We start from the raw sequence: 13,159 nt of genomic DNA, 5'->3' as shown, positions 1-13,159 counted from the left end.
GTCGTGGGTAGCTGGCGGGTGTCAGCCGACCCTGTGCTCTAGCTACCCCGGTGCTGGTCAGGCTGGAAGAGCAGGACATACTTCTTAAAGCCACTGAAGTCTGAGTGAGAAAACTCATCCAGGGATTGGACAGTTTCTTGTGGATCTCCAGAAGCTATCCACCAGCAAAAACACAAACAGCATACTCATGTAACAATGCCTTATGATGAGCCAGGTATAGTGGAGACACACGTGCAAACCAGCACACTGGAGGCTGAGACAAGAGGATAGGAAAATTTGAGCTCTCCTATGTTACACAGAGGGATCTTATCTTCACTCCCTCCATCCACCGATCCCACCAACCCCAACCCTACTCCCACGTTGGGTACTGAAGCCAGGGCCGTGGGCTTGACTGTACTTTCCCACCGAGTTAAATCCTTAACTTCATGATCCTATCTTAATGAGGAGATGGCCCAGCAGTTGAGAGCACTTCCCATGCAAGTCTGGGAACTCATCTTAGCAACCATGAAAAGAGCAGAGGCAGTCTATCAAACTCCTGTGACCCCAGCTATGACTTCATGGTGACTGTTTGTTTGTTGGTTGGTTGGTTGGTTGGTTGGTTGGTTGGTTGGTTGATTTGTTTGTTTGAGACAGCATTTCTCTCTGCAGCCCTGACTGTCCTGGACTTCACTCTGTAGATTAAGCTGGCCTCAAATTCAGAGAGATCTACATCCTCTGCATCCAGATTGCTGGGCCTCAAGGTATCTGCCACCACCACCACCTTGCAGAGTGAGGTTTGTTTTTTTTTACCTGTCTTAAAATGAAAAATATTAACACTCAAAAAAAAATAAAGCAACCTGAAGATTATCATCAAACCTCCCAATGAGTGTGGTAGTGGTCTATAGAGAGTTTGCAAGGTTGAGCCTATACCATAATGAACTTGGAAGGGAAGTCTGTTATACACAGATGGTATGGATTCTGGGAACACAGGTGGGAAACCATATCATTCTAGACAAACTTATCAGCCGGGAAGGAAAAAAAAAAGCATAACCTTTAGTCAGAGTCATCATAGGCCCAACCCTTATGTTAGATGAGGGACCATCCAAATGATGAGTCACTATTTGCACACTCAAACCTTGCATATATCAAATGTACATATTTGTTTTGAAAAGAATTTAGAAGCTGGGAAGTATTTGATTCTCAATGACACCCATTGATATCTCCTGACATTCCATCTACTGTAAATGAAAAATTCTCAAGAGAAACCTAGATTCTCACAGCTTCAGAGGTTTTTTTTGCTATTGCTCCGAGAAACAGATTTAGAAGGGAGAATTGCCTGTGAGTCCCACCAGCCCTCAGGAAGCTTCACTTTTGATTCCATTCTGAGGGCTGACCCTCTGTCAAAACGTCGTCAAGTCCTTAAGAAGCAATGAGAGGAATGCAGAGAGAAGAGGAGAAAGGGTCAAGGAGATGGCTCTGTTGTATTCAGAGAAATTGTCATGATAGTGCTGGTGTAGAAGAATTAGCTCTGTTGGCCCCATAACCCAGCTTCTGTGAACAGTACAGCCAACAGAAATAAAAATTGAAAAAGACAAAGACAACAAGGTGTGGACACACCATGGGATGGCTTTTTTTCAACCATGAAGAATGGTTGTGTTGTGTGCAGGTAAATGGATGTAACGAGAGAAAGTCATATTAAGTCAGTTAAGTCAGCTCCTCTCAGGGACCTTAGTTATTATAGGCGCATCGTAACGCATATGGACTGATGACATGTAAGTAAAAGTGAAGTTGAGGAGGAAACAGCCCTCTTTTAAGCATCATCTACAAAAATCCCACAACGGGATTTTCAGGTCACTGTTTGCTCTGCATTGAGGACTTAGCCAGGTACAATCCCTGCAATCCTACCTTTACTCTAATGGAGTGTCTACCTTAGTCTGAGTGTTCTGCTGTAACAAAATATCTAGATTTGAGTAATGTATAAAGAAAAGACATTTATGTTCTCACAGTTCTAGAGGCTGACAATTGCAAGGTCATAGGACCAAGAGGAGCTGTGTCCGGTGAAGATCTACTCTCTAATGATGGTGTCATCTAAATGTTCATACACGTAGACAGGAGAGAAAGCCAAAGGGAAGAAAGCTAGCTGTACCTCAGCTGGTGGAATGCTCGCCTAGTACACATGAGGCTCTAGCTTCAATCAGAAACTGGGTGTGGTAGGTGACTCTTAGAATCTCAACACTGGAAAGGGAGGCTAAAGAAGATCTGAAGTTCATGATCATCAGCAGCTATGTAATGTGTTCTGGGACACTCTAGGCTCCATGAGGCATTATATCAAACCGAGACATCTGTAAATGGATGAACACTGTCATCATGTGGTAGAAGAGAGGTGCAAAACTGACCAACATTTCTCTCTTGCTCTTTCTGAAGGAATGAAGTCATGCATGAAGGCAAAGTCCTTCTGACTTAATCACCCCACCAACAGCCCTGTCTCTATTACTATAATGAGGATCTCATTTCAACACATGAGCTGTGAGGGGCATTCAGACCATAGCCACATACTTAACTTTCTGGGAAGGCTACTCATAAGGTTGGCTCATGCCTCCTGGCTTGTACCCTAGTGACCTCTATGCTAGTTTTCAGCAGGTTCCACCCACCTGAATCCTCCCTTTCCTTGACATTGGGTTGTACTATAATCAGCATGTCTTTCTCATTGAATGCCAATCACAAGCCTACTGTATCACCCACCCAACAAGCACCTGGATTGACTTGAGTGATCTGACCTTTCTGGGAAGTTTAAACAGGTGAAATGGATCCGTGGCACCGGCTCCTGCTTACCCTCTACTTTCACAACCTTGCCCATCCTTTTCCACAACCCCACCCCCCACCCCGTGCTCCAACAGGAAGTCTTCAAGCTGCACTCCCTCTGCCACAGATTCCAAGGAGGAGCTGAATTGGCATGCTAGGTGGGCTTCTCCAAAGGATACTGATGGTGGGTGTTGAAGAATGAGTGTCAGTGTGGGATACATTCACACCTCCATCCGTGAGATAATTATCAACTGCTAAAGGCAACCTCCCAACTTTACATTCTCTCACACAGTTTCCTCATGCATGGGCAAGTACTATATAAAACAAGCAGATTGCCAAGAATGTAGGTTTTATGTCAAAGGCTTTTGTAGATAAGCCCAGGAAGGCTGGTTAGGAGATAGCAAGAAAATGTTCGCTGCCAAGAAAAGAAGTTCAACTGGATTCAGAAGGTCACGGATGATCAATAAAGTTTTCAGGGTGGGAGGTAGCACAGCTGATGAACGATTACACACACAAGCTTCTTGGAAGAGGAAGGGTCTCAAAGCAGAGTGACGAGCTGTCGCAAAGGACAAACAGTCAACACATTGAGTTTAAAGACATAAAAAATAAAAAAACCTTTGAGTGTGTAGCATTTGGGGAGTCATGCAACATTCCACCTAAAAATCAAATGATGGTCTGGCAAATGAACTGAAAGGGGGGAAGGACTCTATAGGGAAAAAGCTGAAGAACACAGAAATCAGACACCAAGTGAGTAGTCTGTTACAGAGTTAATGATCTTAGACTGTTACAAAAAAAAAAAAAGCAAGGGCTTCCTTAACTTGCAGGCTTAGTTTGGGTCCCTTAGACCAGGTGCTGTGAGCTTCCTTTGTTCCGAAGAACAGGCCCACTTTCAAATACAATTTGATTAAGTGACAGATGCTATGAATGACTCTTTATCGCTGGCTAGGGTCTATTGATGCTTCATGCAATAACTAAGTTCAAAATAAGGGGTTCCCGTACATTTTATTTAACAACCAGAAGGCCACTGGTAAGGGGACAACATAATGCTGCCATTTATAACTGACACATTATGTAGTAGAATATAAATGTTTGGTTTGCTTTCCCTTTTAAACAAAGGATTGAAAATAAACCTAGGGTTGGGGTATTGAGGATCCTGTGAAGTGTGGGGGGGGGATGAAAGTGGGGAGAATATAAACACTCAAACTCTTGCCTGCACTCCAGGAAGAGAATGAGACCTTGGAGGAGTACCCGGCCCAGCCTCACCCTCACACACCTTAGGGCAGAAAAGATCTTAAACCCAGTGTGCCAGGCAGCAGCCGTTTTAAAAATTCTTTGCCATACTCTCTCCATTAAGTCTGAGTAGAATTTATATGTGCTTTCGAATCTTGAGTCTGTTGGTCCAGGTTATAAATCCAATAGCTCTCTGAAATCAAAGAATGATGGGCTGCAGTCCTCGCAGTGGTGTGTTGGAGGTGAAAGCAATGGTAGGTCTCTGTCCCAGGCTCTATGTACATGCTGCTCAGGTGTCTCCACCAAAATGTAGCAGCTTTAGGTGTTCTGTCACCTCACAAGGTCTTTAAAGAATTCAATAGCCCAATTTTCCCCCTCCCTTCTGGGATGTCTGTGTAAATCCTGACAAAGTAAGTCATCTCCATAGTAACCACAGATAAATCTAGATGCAACCGTAGCTTTGGATCTCTTAGGCCAAAGTGAGAAAAACCAATTTAGGCCATGTAATATTTTTGTTGATAAAGATGATTGAGTCAAAAGAGTAAACATGAGATTATTTAAATCAATAGCCACTTTACTTTAATGTCAAGCTTCAGCTTTGACAGTCTTCCTGGAAGCTTGTCCTATTGTGGGAACACTTATCTCACTAAAGACTTCAGCATGTTTTGCAGAGACCCACAGAGTTGGGGCAGAGCATCTTCCAAGTGCTGTGGGTGTTTTCTAATCATGAAATGTGTTTAACTTTCCCACTCCAATGTCTCTAATTCCATAGTTGTTTAACTCCTAGTGGGAGAAGGTCTTTCTTCTCAAAATCCTCACACACACACACACACACACAACTAAATTAAAAATGTGATCTATTCTGACGAGGGAAAGATGTTGCACTGATTCTGAAAGCAACACATGAAAAGAAAATCTTGGATTTTAGGTAGATGCTAGCTAGATGCTAGGGGCTGGTTCAGGTAGCTCTGGATGTGCTAGCAGGGAGACTGGGCTTGACTCTCAGCACTCACAGGACAGCTTACAGCCATCTGCAGCCACAGTTCCAGAGGACCGGATGCCATGACACCAGCCATACGCATAGCACACAGGCATACATAAGGTTAACACACCTGTGTGCATAACATTAAAGAATTTTAATTCATTTAACATTCCAGAATGGACATTAAAGGTGGGCATTTCCCCACTCCTCCCTGAGAGCAGCACTAAGTGAGACCACATACAGGGCAGAGACTTGCCTAGTTGTTGATACTAGAATATGAATATTAGCCTGTTTGCTACCCTTTGTTCCAGTACGGAAGGGTGCTATTGACAGTCAGCCAAACATCTAGATCACCAAACAGTTACCAGGCATGACTGGAATAGCAGGGTGATACAAAATGAGAAACATGGTGAGAAAGACATTGTCACATGAGATAGTACAGGAAACATAGGAATCCAGGATTTTCTCTAGTATTCGTACTTTTAAAATATTTATTTTCATGCTATGCATATGACTGTTTGTCTGCATGTGCACAAGGCGTGTGTGCCTGGTGCAATTAAGGATCAGAAGAGGTTGTTGGATCCTTGGAACTGGAGTTACGAAGAGTTGTAATACATTATGTGGGTGATGATAACTGAACCTCGGTCCTCTGGAAGAGTAGCAAGTACTCTCAAATAGTGAGCCTCCTCCAATCTCGAATTAGCTGCATTCCTATGGCCTGGTTATCACCCACAAGGATGAGTTAGGCAGAGTAATTCACCATCATAAGATAGATGGAGAAATGAAGGGACCCAGGATTTCTGTATCATATGCTACTTACCGCCCCCTCCCTCTTGCTTCCTCCTTTTTGATTGGTGTGTGTTCTTCTATCCTCATGGAAGCATCATCTCCATGGCTGGTGAACATGCTAACTCATGGTTTTTTATTATCCTTTCTTTTCTCTAGAGATAGACTCGGTATTTCCCAGGCTGGTTTCAAACATCCGGTCACAAGTGATGCTCAGGCTCAGTCTCCTGAGTGCTGGTATATTTAATGTATATCATCATATGTATACATCCTCACAAGGAGATATTATAGATGGGAATATGTCATTTAATTTGCATATTTAAGTGATGTTTAATTTTCTATTTCATTTTATTTTTGTACTTTTTCTCACTAAGCCACAGGATTTGAAGATCCACTAATGCTGTTATCCATAGGCACATTTGTTACTTTTCCCTTTCCGTGTGTAAATTTGTCAAATTTATACACAGCAAACATGGAGCCTTTGATGGTTCTCAGTGCACAGAAAAACACAGGACTATCCCAGGGTAAGGTGCATGCACCCTTTATTGCCCTTTATCGCCCTGTGGAAACACACACACACACACACACACACACACACAGAGAGAGAGAGAGAGAGAGAGAGAGAGAGAGAGAGAGAGAGAGAGAGAGAGAGAGAGAGGGAGGGAGGGAGGATTGCTTTGCTGAGTCATACCCATTTCTATTGGGTAACTTAAATATTTAACTTTTGCTGATACTTAGTTTTGCTATTCAACTTGTCATTTTGAAGACTAGTTTTGAAAATCCCTTCCATGCTTGTAGGCCACAAGAAATTCCATCTGTTAATGCTATGCCTTCCAAATTTAGGATATAAAACAGAGAAAAGTTACTCCTTTATTTTCATAAAGCTGTTGCTCCTGGTTGAAGCATTTGCCAGGTGAGCCAGGTGGCATCTCGGGAACATCTGCCACAAACTGGTGGGTCTAGAAACATCTGGAACCCGAAGGTCCTGAGGGAGGTCTTTGATTCCTTCCTATTCTTTATATACACAAAACTTTTCTAATATTCTGTTAGTAACAGGAGGCCCCACAACTTTTGCATGATTTCCTCACCAATAAAGCAAGAAAAAGGAGCAATAAAAATAGAGCATCAAGACAAACACCCAGAATCCCACCTGGCATATGTCTACTCTGGGAGCCCAGGAACATCAACCATGGGATGCGTTTCTCCTCTTGATTAACCTTGGTTTTCTGTTGACCTTTTTTTTTTTCCTTTGTGTAGCCTTGGCTGTCCTCAAACTCACTGTAGACCAGGCTAGCCTCAAACTCATAAAGATCTGCCTGCTTCTGCCTCGAGAGGTCTGGAATTAAAGGTGTGTGCCACCACTGCCTGGGTGGTTTTCTGTTGAATTTAAGTAAAGTGAATGTTAGGTTTCAAACTGAGACGAATGGCTGAGGTGCCTGTTCAACATATCAAAGCAGACACTGGCCCACAGGATCTCCCTGGAGCCCTCTGTCCCTATCTGTTACAGGGACCCCATGGCTGGCATGCCCCACCCCTACCCTGAACTCTCCAAACCAAAGAGCTGGGCTTCTCTTCCTTAGCTATGTAATTCAACTATTTGGGTTACCTGCTCCTTTGGTACCTTCAGAGCCTCCTAGCTGCCACACCTGGTTTCCCTGCTCTCCAGGCCCCACCCCATCACAGGGCACAGCTCAGTCTGGTCATGTCCACTCTTGGCTGTCCCAGGTGTCCCTACCTCTGGCTATGCTCTGCCACGAATCTATAATAAATTTTCTCCTCCACCACACCTTGGCACGGTCATGTTACTTTCTTTTCCTTTTTATTTCTATTAATCAACTCATTGTGGTTAGCGAATGAAATGAAGGTGTGACCGCCCCAGGGTATGGTAGAGGTTAATGTCTTTACTATAGATATGAGGAAGAACACAGCCAGAAGCATCTGGAAGAGTCTAGAGCAGGAGGAGAGCATAGCAGACTAAACACGCCGGGTAGACTGAACCTCTCCATGAGGAAGAGAGAGTGTGGGAGAATGAGGGGGGAGAGAAAGAGGAGAGGGGACCAAGAGAGATGGGGAGAAGAGAACTAAGAGAGCAGCACACAGTGGCAGAAATGGCAGGGTTAGGAAGGAGAACTGAGGGAGGGGATACATAGCCCACGAGGTGGAGAAGTCTAAGGTTGGGAGCAGGGTGCAAGAACTGAGAGGAGGCACAGGTACTGAGCCAGCCTGCAGGCCAGCAGACACTTTGATATGCTAATAGACGCCACATTTAGTCATGTGTCCCATTTCCTTTGGACCTGACTGGATGTAAAATGTCCCCAGAGACTTGTGTTTTGAAGGTCTAGTTCCCTGCCAGTAATTGCATTATTACTATGATGATTGGATCACAAGGGTGTTAAGTCCTTCTGTGGGTTAATCCACTGATATGTTGATAGCTGACTCTGTTACTAGATGTGAACTCTAATTGGAGAATGTAGGTCAGTGTGCTTTTGAAGACCATCTTGTCCCTGATCTCTCTGTCTCCATAGGTCTCTGTCTCTCTGCCCCCCTCTGTCTCTCTCTGTCTCTCTCTGTCTCTCTCTCTCTCTGTCTCTCTCTGTCATACACACACAAACACACACACTAGGTTTCAATGTGAGTCCTATTAAATAAAGAATCCTACAAATAACAGAAAGACATGACTGAAGGCTAGTGGGGGCCAGCCTTGTTTTTCTAGAAGATTGTCCAGGTTTTGTTAAAGAAGACAGACTGTGGGCTCATCTGTGAAGCTCTTCTTACATGGAAGCAACAGTTTTTCAAGGTATTGGGCAGTTTATAGAACCATTAGAAGGTTGGAGAAGCAAGTTCAAGGTTGAACTTCTAGAAAGAATATCCAAAGCAAAACTATAGAATTACCCCTGTTGCCACCCCAGCCCCTCAAAGCCTCTTCAGTGCCAGGAGCCTCACCTCTCAACCACTGACACTCCAGAAACAGAAAGTTAAGGTTACAACCGCAGCCAGCAAAATGCATTTGGTGTGGACCTGTCCATTTCTGAAGCCAGTGCTCCAGTGAGGAAATAAAAGCTGTAAGGGAAGCTGATGAGTCTTCAGTGTTCTGCCTGGGACTCACGGGCTGGAAAGTCTCCAAATGGAACCAGGAAGATCAAAGGGCAGCCAGAAACCATGGTGAAAACCCAGCCAGATGACAGGTGTGGAAGAGGGAGTGTGACAGGTGGCTTCTGCCCAAACTGACTGAGCACCACTAAGCTGGAGGGTGTTTTCCTTCAATGGCCAAAGAAAGAAGTGGTGTGGAAAGCAGAGAGCTCTGAGGCAAATAGGCAAGACCAGGTTCCACAAACACCAACCTTATCAGGTGAGAAAACACTGGGACCCCATGCTGTTTAACTACATTTTAAAAATATAACAAATGTTATGAAACCACATTGAATAAGGCTGCTAAAATAAAGAAAATCAAAGTAGCACTTGCGTAGAGGACACTAAATCCTTAGCAGTTGTTAGATCCAGAGCCTACCTAGTGGGGCCCCATCTCCACAAGCTGCACAGAGGCAAGGGAGAGTGAAAAGCAGAGAAGGGGAGAGAGTCAATGTGATCACTTGGGGAAGAGGAGCAAAGAGGTCCGGGGGTCTCCCTTGCTCAACTTGGTTCTGCCATGAAGATTTGCACAGAAGGCAAGAGGTTTGAATAACTAAACAGCCCTGGTCAAAGTACAATGTGGGCTCACCCATCAGGGAGCCATACTCTGTCATTGTCTAGGCTTCAAGTCTTCTGCAATGTGAACCATCCTCCACTGCAGTGTGAACCATCCTTCCCTGCAGTGTGGACCATTCACCCCTGCAGTGTGGTCCAACCTCTCCTGCAGTGTGAACCATCCTCTCCTGAAATGTGATCTAACAGTCATGAGAACTGTGCAATCTCTCCTGGGACACAAGTTTCTTCTCTGTTTGACCATGGGCTTCAGTCTTCTCCTTCTGCATTAAAGCATACCATAGAAGGCTCTGAATCCAGTGTGAGCCCAAATGGCAGAAGGGGGCTTCTCTTCTTACATCTTTCTGAGGATGGGAGGTTTCAAAACTCAAGGCTCTCTGATTCCCAGGCGGAGGCAGAGTTGCAGATAGCAAGTGAAACAGGAGCTTCAATATGAACTCACTTCCCAGGTGGGAGCTCCTGGCCCTGGAGAGTCTGGCTGTCTCTGGACACCCACACAAGGTCTCAGTAGGATAGCTGACTGCGTCTGTGAGAGGGAGAAGGCTGCTGCAGATACTGTGGCCAGAGCTGCAGCAGGATGTACACTCAGATTATCAGGGCTGAGATCAAACCCAGTGATTTCTGCTTGCTAGGCAAGCAGGTTACCAACTAAACGGTACTCCTAGTCCTAAATTTACCTGAGTCTTACACAAACTTCTGACTTTCTCGATATGTTTGTCCAGAAGAATACAGTTATATCTGTTGTATTCTGCGAAACTCCATCGGCTCTTGGTAGCCAAGTAGTCTGAATGCATAGGAGGAAATCTTTCTGTCATTGGCACATATATCGACTTTTGGACCAGAATGATGAAAACGTGTCCCTGCTGGTCTCCTCTCTGTGTCTCAAGGGCAGCAGCATCCTTGTGATCCTGTTTCTCTCTGCTGCATTTCAGCTCTCCCTCACCAGTACATCATTCCCTTGAGCATCTTCCATATAGGTAGGGGATGTATTGCTACCAGTAGCTCCCATAACCCCTTGAATGGCATCTGCTATTCTCCTGGAGCCCAGGCACCTGAGCAGTCTGTTCAGAGGGAGTCTTGCAGTTGCTATTATGAGTCTAGATAGAGGGGAATGAGAGCTGCAGCCTCATGGCCTGAGCAGCAGTCTGGTCTGTGGTCTAATTAACCCTTTACGGGCTTCGTGGGCCCATTTAGTCCCTGACCCATTCTTGGCTCCTTCAAGGCAAAATTTAAGGAGTGGCAAGCCACCTCAGCTTCCAATGCTCTTTAACACTTCAGCCTGTCACAAAGCCCTCTTATTGGGCCACACTAACCCCAGTGTTCAGGCCTGTCTCTGCAACTGATCTCTCCATTCATCTAACCCCAGCTTCCCACACTCACATTCACAAGTCATTGTATCTCGAAGCACCCATGACTGCACTTCCAGCACTCCAGTTCCAGCCCACTTTCTTTTCTGTCCAGCCACCAATGTTTGAACCCAGGGCAAGGTACTCAGCATTTTGCCAGCTCTACCTATGACTTAACAACAGCGTTTATCAGCAATCAGAAAGATCCTGCTAAAAGTTCACACAATTTGGGTTTGAGCCACCCTTTTGCTAAGAGAGGGCTAATTAAATTGATCCAAAGCTCAGTCTGCCTGTCCCCTGGCTTTTGTCTAATGGTTTTTTTTATACACTGTAAGACTGTCACCGTCACAGTCACAGTGTGGAGAAATTAGGTTCTTTCTCTTCCCAATTTAGCCACACTGTGAACAAATACATTTATATCTAAATTTTTAATTGAAATATGTTGAGGCAGGGGGCTATGGATCCAAGTATAGTGAATGGTTACAGTACCATACATTTAATTTCTAGGCTTGATTTCTCTCCTAAGAACTCAACACATAAATATAATTACTTACAAGACATTCACATTTGTACAGCAGAGTTAACTGGTCCAAGGGTAGATGCTAACTTCCGTCTTATCAGTTTCTACCTCTGATTATGTACGTAGGTGGAGAGATTTAGTGATACTACTAGTTTCTCAAAGGTCCCTTCACAAATATTTAGATTTTGTAGGTTGTTCAACAAACATCATAGCACAGACTTCCTGCTGAGGACCAAGAATCCTGCTTCTCAAAGTCGAGCTTTGCTGTCAGTGGGTAGCTCTGATAACCTATTACCTGGTAACTTTTGGATGATGGAGTTGAGGTAGGTTGAACTTATGTAGCACAGAATACCCTAAAATTCACAATCCTCCTGCCTCAGCCTCTTGAGTACTAGGATGACTGGCACATGTCACTATGCCAGCATAGCTTGGCAACCTAACTTCTTGTTTTCAGCTTCCACATCTGCCACACCATGGTGCTCATCATAAAATACTAATCATACTAACCTCACATGGCTGTTAAGAAGTAAAATTATTGTAATACATATGTGATATTGCAGATTCTACCACGTTTTAAAAAAACACTCAAAACTGTCAACTTTCTTTAAAGAGTTTTAAATCAGGATGGGAAGATTCGCCACAACAGTGGAACAAACATTAAGGGGGGTAACCAATGAGTACATGGACAGCAGATATTGGACCCTGTGAGTTATTTCAAGGAGAGGGGGAAGAGAGAAAGAGAAGTCAGGAAGGAATGGGAAGGTTAGGGAGGAACTGGAAGAAGTTAGGGGTAGGACTGTGGAGTGAATATAATCGAAATACATTGGAAAGAATAGAAGAGAGTTTTAGCCAAAAAGGAAAAGTATAAAAAAAAAGTCTAAAATGCATGTTCCAGGATGCTCTATTCTTGTAGAGTTCAAAGTGCCTCTTTATGCACAGAAGGAAATTGGACATTTGATAATGATTCATATGTGCCAGCAAGATGGCCCAATGGGTTGATACTTACTATGTAAGCCTAGAGACCTCATGATTCTCCGAACCCATGGGAAGGTGTAAGAAGAGAACAGATTCCACAAGCTGTCCTCTGACTTCCACACTTGTGCCATAGCAGACACATGAGAACAACCACACATCACATACACATATATACACAATAATACTAGCAATAAACAATAATAATAATGCACACTATAAACTTAGGAAGAAAATGTTTTCTAACAAAAAACCCTGAAGCAAGCAATTGTCCTGTAAACATCAGTTTCATGAGGTGTCTTTTTTTTACTCTCTTCTGCTTCCTTTGTTTAACTTATTTTGCCTTTGCCTAGGGATCATCTCCTTCCCTCGGGTAGTCTTTAGCTTATGAGTGTCCACACCTGGCACATTCATCCTTTTTTTTTTTTCAACTACACACACAGGCCACGAGGCATTAAAACCTGAGCCCACAGCAATGGTACTTAAAAGTCAATTATGGTAAACCACAAAGGAGGCACATCTTTTCATTCCCTGCATAAATTCTTCTCGGGTGTCTTGAGATTAGTAGAGATGTTCCCCTCTTCAGGCTCAAGCATGGTGTGATCAGTATTTTCCTCATGAGTGGAGGCTGCTTGACTCATTTGATATCTTCCAGTTTCATCTTAGTTATAAAGGTCAGGGATAATCACAAAAGAACACACATGATATGCACTCACTGATAAGCCGATATTAGCCAAGAAACATAGAACACCCAAGATACAATTTGCAAAACTCAAGAAACTCAAGAAGAATGAAGACCAAAGTGCAGATACTTTGTTCCTTCTTAAAAGGGGGAACAAA

The sequence above is a fragment of the Mus caroli genome, chromosome 3, assembly GCF_900094665.2.
Source record: "Mus caroli chromosome 3, CAROLI_EIJ_v1.1, whole genome shotgun sequence".
In the NCBI taxonomy this organism is placed as follows: Eukaryota; Metazoa; Chordata; class Mammalia; order Rodentia; family Muridae; genus Mus; species Mus caroli.
The sequence above is the reverse complement of the archived record's forward strand: the minus strand, read 5'-3'. Positions refer to the sequence as shown.